The sequence below is a fragment of the Dermacentor albipictus genome, unplaced genomic scaffold (assembly GCF_038994185.2).
Source record: "Dermacentor albipictus isolate Rhodes 1998 colony unplaced genomic scaffold, USDA_Dalb.pri_finalv2 scaffold_15, whole genome shotgun sequence".
NCBI lineage: Eukaryota > Metazoa > Arthropoda > Arachnida > Ixodida > Ixodidae > Dermacentor > Dermacentor albipictus.
This window is the reverse complement of record NW_027225569.1, coordinates 9,104,443-9,116,515: the sequence shown is the minus strand read 5'-3', so window position 1 is coordinate 9,116,515 and position 12,073 is coordinate 9,104,443. Positions and strand designations below refer to the sequence as shown.

The 12,073-nt window shown below is 54.3% G+C and overlaps 1 protein-coding gene across 1 annotated transcript in view; it reads right to left on the bottom strand.

The window, feature by feature from the left end:
* Nucleotides 1–10,819, bottom strand: part of LOC135914147 (uncharacterized) — a 95,000-nt gene extending 84,181 nt beyond the window's left edge. The window contains exon 1 of the mRNA XM_070528876.1: nt 9,984–10,819. The gene's annotated coding sequence lies outside the window, so the exon portion shown is untranslated. The remainder of the gene's footprint in view (nt 1–9,983) is intronic.
* Nucleotides 10,820–12,073: the final 1,254 nt, after the last annotated feature.

Genomic DNA, 12,073 nt, shown 5'->3' with positions numbered 1-12,073 from the left:
GTCAGCAAAGTGATCAGAGCTAACGTACTTGAAGCTGAGATACCGTGAGCTTCAGGCATGCTTATAACACTTTCTGGAAGGAAATATGGGAAACAAATTGACGAAACGCTGTCACGGAACGACACTTCACAGATATAAACAAACCGTCAGCCATGAGCACTGCCGACTCGGCCGAACGCGCCCGGTCGCTGCCGAGGCGCACAGCCTCATGGGAAGCGCCACGTGACCAACCTGCTTCGGCGGAGGGGAGTTTTTTAAAACTCCCTGTCGGAGTTTCACGGGAGAACAAGATTTTTCAGCGGAGTAAAATCGCGTCATGTCGCCTTAATACTCCCGCAGCTAGCCAGCGGAGTGAAACGAGGGAATGGCGCTGTTTTGCTCCGATACATCGGAGTAAACACTTGAGGAGGGGAGGTTTTAAGGCACATCACCTGTTAAAAACTCCCAGGTGGGTTTATTTTCGTTTACAGTGTAGTAGCTGGACGTTTTGAGCCAGCCACGGCTCCAACGCCGGACGTTCTCGCACGTTTAGAGCTTTGACCATCCGGTTAAGCTCCGTATAGGAGCTGAATGCATGGGCATGGGGTCAGCCACGAGCCCCCAGCCGATGCTGCGTAGTTGGTGCCTTCAGAAAGGGGAGGAGAACAAGCACCGAATCAGGGAGTGCCGGGGTCCAAGTCGCTGGATACAAGGGGGCCAGCCACGGCGCCCACCCAGGCCGCTCCGCAGCGTTCGGCTGTCCCAGTCGCTGGAACGCCCAGCGGTTCAGCAGTGGCCGCGGTGCAGCCACGAATCTTGGCCAAAAAGCATTTACCATGCATCCACTGGAGGCACATCCCGCGGGCAATCCGGCACTGCCGCGCTGACCAAGCGTTCTATGCGGGTAAGGATGGCTCGATTGCGGGCGCTTTTCAACAGCACCGGGTAATCCGCAACCCGAATGGTCTCACGTGAGGGACCGTCCAGTTGGCCCGCTAGCTCCCTCGTCAACGGACAATCAGTCAGGTAATGGTGAAATGTTTCGGCAGGCATGCCACATGGACAGAGCGCGGTGCGCGCAAGGCCAAACCTGTACAAATAGTAGGGGATGCGGCCGTGTTCTGTGAGAATATGAATTAACGAGCGGGATGGCGGGAAGAACTCAAGAATCTGCACGACGCTGGGCACCCAGTGAATTAAAGCTGTATCGTCATTGGCAGAACGCCACTTGAGGCCCCACTCACGTTGGTTGCATCTGAGCGTAGAGTTGGTATTTAATAGCTCGGATGGAGGTGCTCAGTACGCGCGGGAGGCCGTAAAGTGTAGCACTAGCGGCAGCATCATCCGCCAACTCGTTTCCCGAAATGTTACGGTGCTCGGGCACATGGTGCAGGGCAATGGAAAAGCGAGCTGATAGACTCCGGAGGCCACGCTTAACCTGCACTACCCGCATGTCGGTAGAAGTAAAGGCAGAGAGGGCCGACAAAAGAGAAAGGCAATCGGAGTACACATTAACCACGGGAAACGATGTGGGTAAGAACATTAAGTAGTCCAATGCTTCTTGTAATGCAACCGCTTCTGCGCAGTACGCACTGCTGGCCCCGCGTATGCTAAATTTCCCTATGCGAAGAACGTGTTGGTGAGAGTTCATCACTACATACGCGGCTCCTGCAGAAAACTGCGTATAGGAGCCATCATATGTGTGCAATGCAGGGCTAAGTGACTTGCTTATGGCTGCGCGGGGTGTGAGCCGGCTAAACAGATACCTGAATCGATCCGCCGGGTGATCGGTCCACCGATCATATCCGTATACGATGTTCGCCGGATGAAAATACAGAGCTCCAAAACACATAGGCTGGCGTAAGGTAAATAATCTAAACTCGGCAATCATTCTGTCCAACTGTCCAAGGGCGGCGCCCGGGCAAGGATTTGCAGTGCCGCTGTTCGCGTGGTGCGATACGCGCCTGTTAGAGCAAGCAGCGGAACTCTTTGTTAGGATTCCACCTTGTCCCTAAGCTGGCTACCGGGGCAATCAGACCACCACACCGGTGCAGCGTACGTGATGATTGGCAGAATGACTTGACGATATAGCTTCTGTGTGGTACCCGCTCGAAGCGAGTAGTGCAGGCGAAAATGAGCTAAAATTTTGTGGGTGGTTCGTTCCAATTTTTGTCTAATGTAATCCGCGTGAGGTTAAAAACCTAATCGCGAATCAAACACTACACCGAGAATTTTCAAGCGGTCTTTTTTACGGAGACGTCCCTCGGCCATACACACCTGGAGCCCCTGCCCCGCAACCGAGGCAAAGCCGTGAGGGAACGCCACAAAAAAGGACTTGTCTACATTATTGGCGACCCTTCCTTCCTGAGACCATGCTTGCACGCGTTGCAGAATCCGGGCCGCCTTTCTTTCAATGTCTGCTCGATTCGCACCCGGTACAACAATGACGGTCTCGTCAGCGTACGCTTGAGCGAACGCGTCCCCTGGGAGATCCAACTCTAAGAGCCCTCGGACCACCACATTCCACAAAAGCGGACTGATGGGGGACCCCTGGGGACTCCCCAACGTTGGCGTTGCAGACACTTCTCCCGAATGCGAACGATACACAATGGTTCGATCTGTTAAAAATGAGCGGAGTAAATTAAATAGGTTACGTGGGCAACCGTTGCGCTGCATGTATGAGAGTACTTGCGGGTGCCAGACCGAATCTAAGGCACATTTAATATCGATGGCAATCAGAATAGCCGGCGTTTTAGATTGCTTGAGGACTTGGAGTCCGCGGCGCAATTCGTACAGGGCCATGACGGCACTCCTTCCATGTGTAAAGCCGGATTGATTTGCGTGAATGAGGTGAGAGGAATGTAAGAAGTAATAGAAGTGGGAATTTAATGATCTTTCAAGAATTTTGCCGAATAATGAATTCATTACAATAAGCCTGTAGGAGCCCGGAGAATCAGGAGGTCGTCCGGGTTTAGGGATAAAAACCACCCTGCCCTTCTTCCACGTATCAGGAAAATGCCCCAATTTTAATGCCGGAGTAAAAATAAATAAAAAGAAACCCGAGTGATATTGAAAAAGTAATGTTAGTATGGGAAGGGTAATGCCGTCAAGGCCCGGGGCCGAACCGGTCCGACCAATGTGAAGGGCATATTCGATCTCAGGCAGGGTGAACGGTTTATCGTCCCTTCTGGCGACAGCCGGGGCACCTGCAACTGCTCGTAATTCCCTGTGCAGAGCTGTGTCCTGCGCAGAATCATTCATCACAGGCGACCTGCGTGTGGAGCAGTAATGCTGCGGAATCGAGCCCGTCTTTGGTCATTGTACCCTCCGGCGTGCGTAGGGGCGGCAACACGATGGGGTGGCGGAGTTTATCAAATGCCGACTTAGACGCTACGCCGAACATGTATTTCCGTGAACTTTCCGTACAAAAGTTCTTGAGTGCTTGAGACTTGGCTACCTCAAATAATCTTCTGTAGGTGACGCGCGCACGCACAAATGCTAATCGGAATTCGTTGCGGAGGGACGGGTCTCGAGCCTTTTGATAGCGTCTGCGCTATGCGCGAACACGGTTGCGTTCGACGGTTAGTTGCGGCGACCACCATGCGTTCGCCTTGTGCGGCCCCCGTTTCGGCACCTGCAAGTTGCTCTTGTAATGGCTGTCGTACAATAAGTAAAACTTCCTGATGATGTGGTCAAGGGCCTGGCCAGTGTGCACCGTCAGCCGTTGTACCTTTGCGAACCAAGGCTCGTTTATGAGCCAACGTGTTAGACGTAAGCGGCCCGCGAACGTTAACTTTTTCCTGAGCATGATTGGCGTTCCCTCGAACGAGAATACGATGTGGCGGTGCTCTGAAAGTGTCTCCTCTTCCGCCACTTGCCACATGTACCCTCTGTTGGCCATGTTGGCACTAGCCAAGGTGATGTCTATCCGACTCTCCGTGTAATGGTTTTCGTACGTAGCTGCCGACTCGGGATCGTTTTGGATATTCAGATCATATGCACAGATCAGCTGCATCACCGCTGCACCCCGGCCATAGCAGCCGCCACGACCCCAGTTGACATGTTTAGCGTTAAAATCGCCCGCTATTATTACGTTATCCTCCTGGGTGCGTGTTAAACGGCGCGTACAGTCCGAGCAAGAGAAATGTTATAGAGGGCGTTGACAGTTTCACCGCAACGATATTGGTGCTGGTCATGACGGGAAAACCATCGAAACCCGACCCGTCCCCGAAAATGACTACGCGGGGACTGTCGGGCTCCGGAATACGCGGAATCGTACCCGCCCTGATGTAGGGATGTCACAAAAAACCTTTTACACCTCGCTCGCCGATCCGGCTGCCAGGCGCAAGCCGACGGAGCACAGGGGGTCCGCTTTACGCTTCGCCCCGGCCTACAAGCGAGAGGTTTCTGTACAACATTTATTTATTCAGGGTTGGTCAGCCCGAGCAAGACGCCCGTGTATCGGTGCGTCGGCAATCACGAAGCAACTCGTTGAAGGGGGATGACAAGCATTTAATCATACACAAAACTGATCACGGACAATAAGGTAACAAAGAACTCAAAGTAGGAATGAACAGAATTGGCGAGAAGTACACACAATTGGGAACACGACCAGAACACACAATCAGGCAGGGTTACAACAACAGTAAACAAAGGAGTTTAGAGGCACAGGAGTCATTGAGAGTTAACAGAAAAGAAGAAGAGGACAAGCCGGCGGACAGACCATATCGTAGCGCAGCGAAGAACGGGGACGGCTCGTGTGGCAGTCGTTGCGGCGATGGCTCGAAGGCGGCGGGCCCGGTGCGATGAAACGCGCGCCTCGCCGTCAGGAATTCGGCCCCGCACGCCGCAAAGACTCACACAACCTTCTTCACTGCCTGCTTCCAACCGACTGTGTCCCTTCCCACCGAACTGCTAACGAGCTGGCGGAGGGAAGACGCTGGTGAAAGGCAGTGCTGTGCCTATCGGTTATTTACGGGCGTTTTCTTCTCGGCGCCACCGAAGACAGCATGCGCACTGTCGATTTATGGCCCCGGCCGTCTCCGCGATCCCGACCAGCGGAAGCGACCGAACAGTGGACACAGGGCGCACAACTCTCTTCGCCGTGCGCTCTGCCTGCTCCACTCTGGTAATTTTACACCGCGGCCAAACCCCGACTCCGTCGAAGGGGACAGCGAAGCCGCCTCCGAAGACAGCCGCTTGCGCGGCTCACAAAGCCGACCGTCTCCAGATGCCCCTCGACCCCGGGCAGTCCTCTCCGCCCTCTCTCGCGGCCTCCTCCCGTAGCCTCTGAGCGGGATGCCCGAAAAACGCACTCTAAACAAATATATATATATAACATGGTTGGCGCCGGTCTGTGACACAGCTCCCCGCTCAAGAATATTACAGCGTAATATTTTACTAGCCACAGGCCAGCGACAAATCACACACAATAACAACAGGAAACTTGTGAGCGTCGAACGGCAGAGCAGGAATGTACTCTCAAAACTAGCATAGAATCTACTGACGCACAGGTGGATTATGCACACTTCACAGTTGCATTGTCCAAAAAAAATAATAGTCCAATCCCACTGGCATGAGGATCTGGACCCAGTCTCATGGGCACTGTCAGTCCTCTGGCACTGTCTGCTGACGAGCACCCACTGCACTCGCGAAGTCCACAGTATTGTCCGTACTAAGAAGCACATGATGTCGCACGGCACAAAGACAGCAACCACATCGTATTACATTATAGCTACACAAAGCTAAGCCTAATGCATCCATACAGAACACATGGACAAACATAATACAGAACACTGCATGAGGTCGTCAGTGGCATGGATACATAGAAGCCCTGACGTTGAGAAAAACAAACATCATTATACAGTGATAACAACACGCCTCCGCGAATTTGTCTATCCGACTCCTATAGTCTGCGCCTTGATTAGGTCTTGCCGGGTTACGTTATCTGAATTCTCCGACACCCGAAGACCCCTTAACGGTCTTTTCGCACGGGCTTGCGATCTCGTCACTACGGCGTTTGCCTGGTCACCATACGGGTCTGCGACAGCCGAGCGCTCGTTTCCAGCAGTGTCGCACCCCTGCTCAGCGCTAATACTCCTTGAGGCTTGTACTTCTTTCGAGGAGGGCACAGTCGCGGCCATCGTATCCAATCTCCAGTCGAGATCCGGATCGGCGGCATTTCTAACTCCTTCAACGTTGCCGAGTACCAGGTCATAAAGGGGATCCTTCATACACTTCGCCCGAAGGCGGCCCTTGATATACGGTGTGTCCACGCTTATCCAGGCCTCTGGAAGCAGGAGAACCGACCGATCGAGGAGGTACACGGGAGAGTTGGATCCTATGAGATCACCATCCTTGACCAGACCCCTCCTTACTACCACTGTGTTACACCCTGTGTCTCTAAGCACCTGAACCCTTTGGTTCCCAACCACCCCGGTGACTACTGGAAGTTTCTCATTGACATTTACGGGCTCATCTGTGAGGCCCGCGCCAACGACCGGGACCTTTTCCCCATTCTTCAGCTCAACGTATCCGTTCTCAATGCACAACGACGCTGATTCTTCTGCCGTGCCTTTTGGCTTGCTTGGACCCTTCTGCCAACACTTCCAACTAGTGTGGCCGCTTTTGCCACAATTGAAACATTTCAGAGGTTGGTTGTTGCCCTCCGCTCTGCCCACGCGACAGTTTTCGGCTCGATGGCCAGTACGAGAGCAAAGGAAGCATTTCTGCACTTCCTGATCTCTCGCCTTCACAGCTGACTGGCTCCAGTCTTTCCTTTCAGCTCTTTGTTCCTCATCTGTTGTAGCTGACGGCTCTTTCCTCGCAGCTAGACGTCTTGCGAAATTCGGCCATCCATGCGCGTCTACGTAATGCTCCGCTCTTTCTATCATTTCGTGAAGAGTAGCATCTTTTTTCTCTTTTAGGAAGAGTTCCAGTGGTGCCGCGCAGCTTGAAAGGAACTGGTCCTTCACCATCAGCTCGAACAGATCATTGTATTCCTTCTTGGTGTTGGACAGCTCGACCCACCGGTCAAGGAAATTCGTGAGCCGAGTAACAAACTGGGAGCACGTTTCCCCGTTCATAGGGGATGCACCCTTAAACTTTTCTCTAAACCCTTCCTCGGTCATTCTAAAACGTAGCATCAATGCTTGCTTTAACTTATCATAATCCGTGCAATCTGGCGCGGACATCCTACTGAAAACGCTCAGTGCCTCACCGCTCAAACACAGGCTCAATGCAGTGGACCACTGGTCTCGTGGCCAAACTTGACCTCGAGCCACGCGCTCAAAACGCATCAAATACGCGTCGAGGTCATCACGTTGCTCATTGAACACAGGCATAACTTTGTGCGGGTTCACTTTGTTTCCCGACATAGCTGCCCTCTCTTCCGACCCGGACCTAGAGTCCGTTTCCGAGGAACTGCCAGGTTGCTGCCTCAGCAACAACACCTCCTTTTCTTTTTCAAGCAGAGCCATTCTTAAGGTGGACTCCTCTCTTTCCCTCTCGAGCCTTAATTTGGACTCCTCTCTTTCCCTCTCGAGCCTTAATTTGGACTCCTCTCTTTCCCTCTCGAGCTTTAATTTGGACTCCTCCTCTCTCATAGTCTTTTCGCGTTCAGCTTCTTCCCTCCGCCAAGTGCGTTCTGCATTGCGCTCTTCTCGACGTCTAGCTCTCTCTTGCTCTATCCAAGAAAACAATTCTTTACCTTCGAAGCCGAAGCTCCGTCCCTGATCAACGAGTTTATCAAACTCGGCCTCTGCCATCGTGCTCAAAGAAACAGTGGACTTCTTGCCACTAGCACGACCCCTCACACGAGTTCCTTCGTATCCTCAGCACCGACACGCGGCTGACCAAGTCCTGTCGCGGACGCCAATTATTGTCACAAAAAACCTTTTACACCTCGCTCGCCGATCCGGCTGCCAGGCGCAAGCCGACGGAGCACAGGGGGTCCGCTTTACGCTTCGCCCCGGCCTACAAGCGAGAGGTTTCTGTACAACATTTATTTATTCAGGGTTGGTCAGCCCGAGCAAGACGCCCGTGTATCGGTGCGTCGGCAATCACGAAGCAACTCGTTGAAGGGGGATGACAAGCATTTAATCATACACAAAACTGATCACGGACAATAAGGTAACAAAGAACTCAAAGTAGGAATGAACAGAATTGGCGAGAAGTACACACAATTGGGAACACGACCAGAACACACAATCAGGCAGGGTTACAACAACAGTAAACAAAGGAGTTTAGAGGCACAGGAGTCATTGAGAGTTAACAGAAAAGAAGAAGAGGACAAGCCGGCGGACAGACCATATCGTAGCGCAGCGAAGAACGGGGACGGCTCGTGTGGCAGTCGTTGCGGCGATGGCTCGAAGGCGGCGGGCCCGGTGCGATGAAACGCGCGCCTCGCCGTCAGGAATTCGGCCCCGCACGCCGCAAAGACTCACACAACCTTCTTCACTGCCTGCTTCCAACCGACTGTGTCCCTTCCCACCGAACTGCTAACGAGCTGGCGGAGGGAAGACGCTGGTGAAAGGCAGTGCTGTGCCCATCGGTTATTTACGGGCGTTTTCTTCTCGGCGCCACCGAAGACAGCATGCGCACTGTCGATTTATGGCCCCGGCCGTCTCCGCGATCCCGACCAGCGGAAGCGACCGAACAGTGGACACAGGGCGCACAACTCTCTTCGCCGTGCGCTCTGCCTGCTCCACTCTGGTAATTTTACACCGCGGCCAAACCCCGACTCCGTCGAAGGGGACAGCGAAGCCGCCTCCGAAGACAGCCGCTTGCGCGGCTCACAAAGCCGACCGTCTCCAGATGCCCCTCGACCCCGGGCAGTCCTCTCCGCCCTCTCTCGCGGCCTCCTCCCGTAGCCTCTGAGCGGGATGCCCGAAAAACGCACTCTAAACAAATATATATATATAACATGGTTGGCGCCGGTCTGTGACAAGGGATCACAAGCGACGGCAAATGTGATTCCCTGCGTCTGCATGGCTCGGACCAGCACCATTGTCGCCGCCTTCGCATGATCCAAATCGCTTGAATGAATTTCAGATTATTGCCTGTGATCATTTAAAAGTCGTGCTGAAAGCTGATTATTGACAGTATCGGCAATTAATCCGAGTGCCCTTACCAATAGCGCCCTCCCATGCGTCCCCGCACCCTTTAATCTACGCCCCGCCGCATGCGACCACGCCGTCTGCGCGCACCCCACCCCTGGACCCAGCTCCTGTGCAGAGGGTCCGCAGCGCCCCAACCCCAAGAGGGGAACGCTGCGGGCCCCACTCCACCTAATTGCCGTAGTCAGTACGGGCTTTCAATCTTGCGACCCGCTCTGCCGGCGTCGGGCAGCCAATATCGCCCGTCGGGTGTCCCGCAGAATCCCTTCCCGCCGCCCTGCACGCCGCACAGGCCACCGCCGCATCCCCCATGCGCACAGTGCACTTTTCTGCCAGGTGATTACTGGCACATTTCGTACATGTCGCCATAGACGCGACGTCTTTAACGGGGCGAAAGCGGCGCGTGTGGCCATACGACGCGCAGAACGTACACAACGAGACATAGAGGTCTTCAACTGCACGCGCTGCGGTCCACCCGACACAAATTCTGTCCTTTTGCATGAGTTCCCGAAAATCTGCCGGGTTTACCTCAACGATGTGGGTCATATTACCGCCACGCTCTTGAAACGATACTAATACTTTACTTGCGGCAGTGTCCAATTCGAACCCGGGATTGCGGGCGTTAATAGCTTCAATGAGGTTCGTCGAGGATACCTCAGGGTCGACGCCAGTGAGCTTAACATGTGGTTTTCGTTTCTCTGGAATGCGCATGGTCATAGCCGTACGCGTTATCGGGCTCCCATTAACTGCCGTTTGTAAACTGTCAAGAGTAGTTGTCTCCTTAGCAATGACCGTAACTCCTAGACGAGTCTCGCGCAGAGTTAATTCAACTAGTCCCGCACTACGAGGGTCTATGATGTCTTTAGCTGGAGAATTGGTGGGACTTACCGGAGTCAGAAATGCCACGTGTCCCTGCACCCATTGCCGTAAGGTCGCCATGCTTGTCGTAGTCCCGTGACCATCAGGCGCCCCCGAGGCATGCCCAGGCCCCGGCGCCCCCGCCGACGTGACCGGGCAATCGACTCGGCCGGCCACCGCCGCAGCGTACGAGCGGTCGGGCCCCGACATACCCGCAACGACCGCCTGTATCCGGGATTCCATGGCCTCCTGCCTGGCCTGGGCGAGCTGCCGGCGGAGTTCCTGCATCTCACCATCTCTTTGTGCCGCCGCCGCCTGGAAATCTGCACAGTTCTTGACAATTGCATTTAACTCTGTAATGATCTGAGCCCGAACCAGATTAGTAATTTTAGAGCGCAGCTCTTTGGCGTCCGTTCCTGGGTTTCGCGTCGTCGTCGGCGTTGTCGTCGGCCTCGTAACCAGCTCCGCCCCCCTTTCATCCCCCCAGCGCTAGCAGCGACCGACTGATACCGCTGGATGCCGCTGACGCCGCTAGAGAGTCAAGATAACGTGACTGCATAGAACACCGTCGCCACCATGCAGAAAGAGGAGGAAAGGGTCCCCCCCCCTGTTCTTGTGTGGCGGATAGGGTGCTCTTCAGTTGCCGACGCGCCGGTTATTTCACGTAGGCCCCGGCACGTCGACGAATACGTGACCACCTTCCCACGGCTAGACCTGGTTCTTAGCGCTGCGGAAGCGAGGGTATCATATTGTTTGTGTCGGCATCGGCGGCGTTGTCCCTGAAACCAACTCCGCAGCTGGGGTTGACTCACTATCGGCGTCAGCGGCATCAGTCAGTCGTTGCTATCTCTTCCCTGCTCCCTTTATCGTGTTGTCCGCTTGCTGCGCGCGCTTCTGCCCCCATCGTTTGCCGCTGGGTGTACACGCCGCCCCCCTCCCCCCTCTTCCTGCGAGTCTCCGGTTGTCAAAGCGCCGGCTCGAACTTAATTCCTTTCTTCGCTCCTCCTCCAATGCGGTGGCAATCAGAGAGCCAGATCGGTGGCGGCGGATCTGTATATGTGCACCGCCCGAGCCGAAATTGCCGCTGCCGTTCGCCCTTTGCGGTGGCAATCAGAGAGCCAGATCGGTGGCGGCGGATCTGTATATGTGCACCGCCCGAGCCGAAATTGCCGCTGCCGTTCGCCACTGCGAAATTATCTGCCAGTGATAGCGCATACATGTGTTGCTCGACTTCTTTGCCTCAATCTATCGAAAAGGTGAAACAGCTTATTTGCTGCGCTCAAATTTCGCATTAGGAAGTAACGTAATCGTCGGTAATTTTTTGTCTTGTCGTCGAAAAGGATTTCTTCAACGCGCCGCTGACGCGAGGCAATCTCATCCCACTTCTCGGTGAACCTGAAATCCGCAGCCGGGTTGATCGGGTTTGCCGTGAAATTAGCAGGAATTGGAGCCCCGGTAGTGTGTTCATTTCCTAAGTCGACGCCTGCCGTCGCGCCCCTCGGTACTGCGACTCCCTGCCCGACCATATTTATCAGCTCATCGCCATCTTACGAAAAGATACTGGTACCCGATCCCGGCGAGCTACCGATGCTCTGTGGCCTGTTACCCTGGGGCGATCCCCCGCGCGTCTGCTTCAGCCGCGACATGGGCTCATACCCGCCTGGGGGCAGCCATATTGGCTTCCCCGCCTGCGGCCGGGAAATACTGACGGAAAATAAAGGCAAATGGACGGTTTATTCCCCCTCCCGCGCGTCGACTGGGGTCCCTGGGGGTTCCGAAACAGCCCACGATAAGCGAATAAGTCGTAAGACGAAAAGTACTCACATTATTGCCGAAAAAACGGAGCCCGATGCAGCCGGCCAGGCAAGCACTCTCACGAGCGCTCGTGTACCGCCCCTTTTCGAAGTCTGCTCCCTCAAATGAAATAAAAGAAAGGAGGGAAAAGCCCGTTCCTACTAACGCAATAACAGGCTTAAACCAATCAAAAATAAATGAAGAGGGGCAAAAGCCCAAAGCGGAAGTTTGGATAGAAAAGCCAATTGGAAAAAGAAATGGAGGGCACGGTAACAGCCAGTATCCCAAGGCGAGGTCAGCGAGGGCACAAGGGCCTCGCGTAGAGT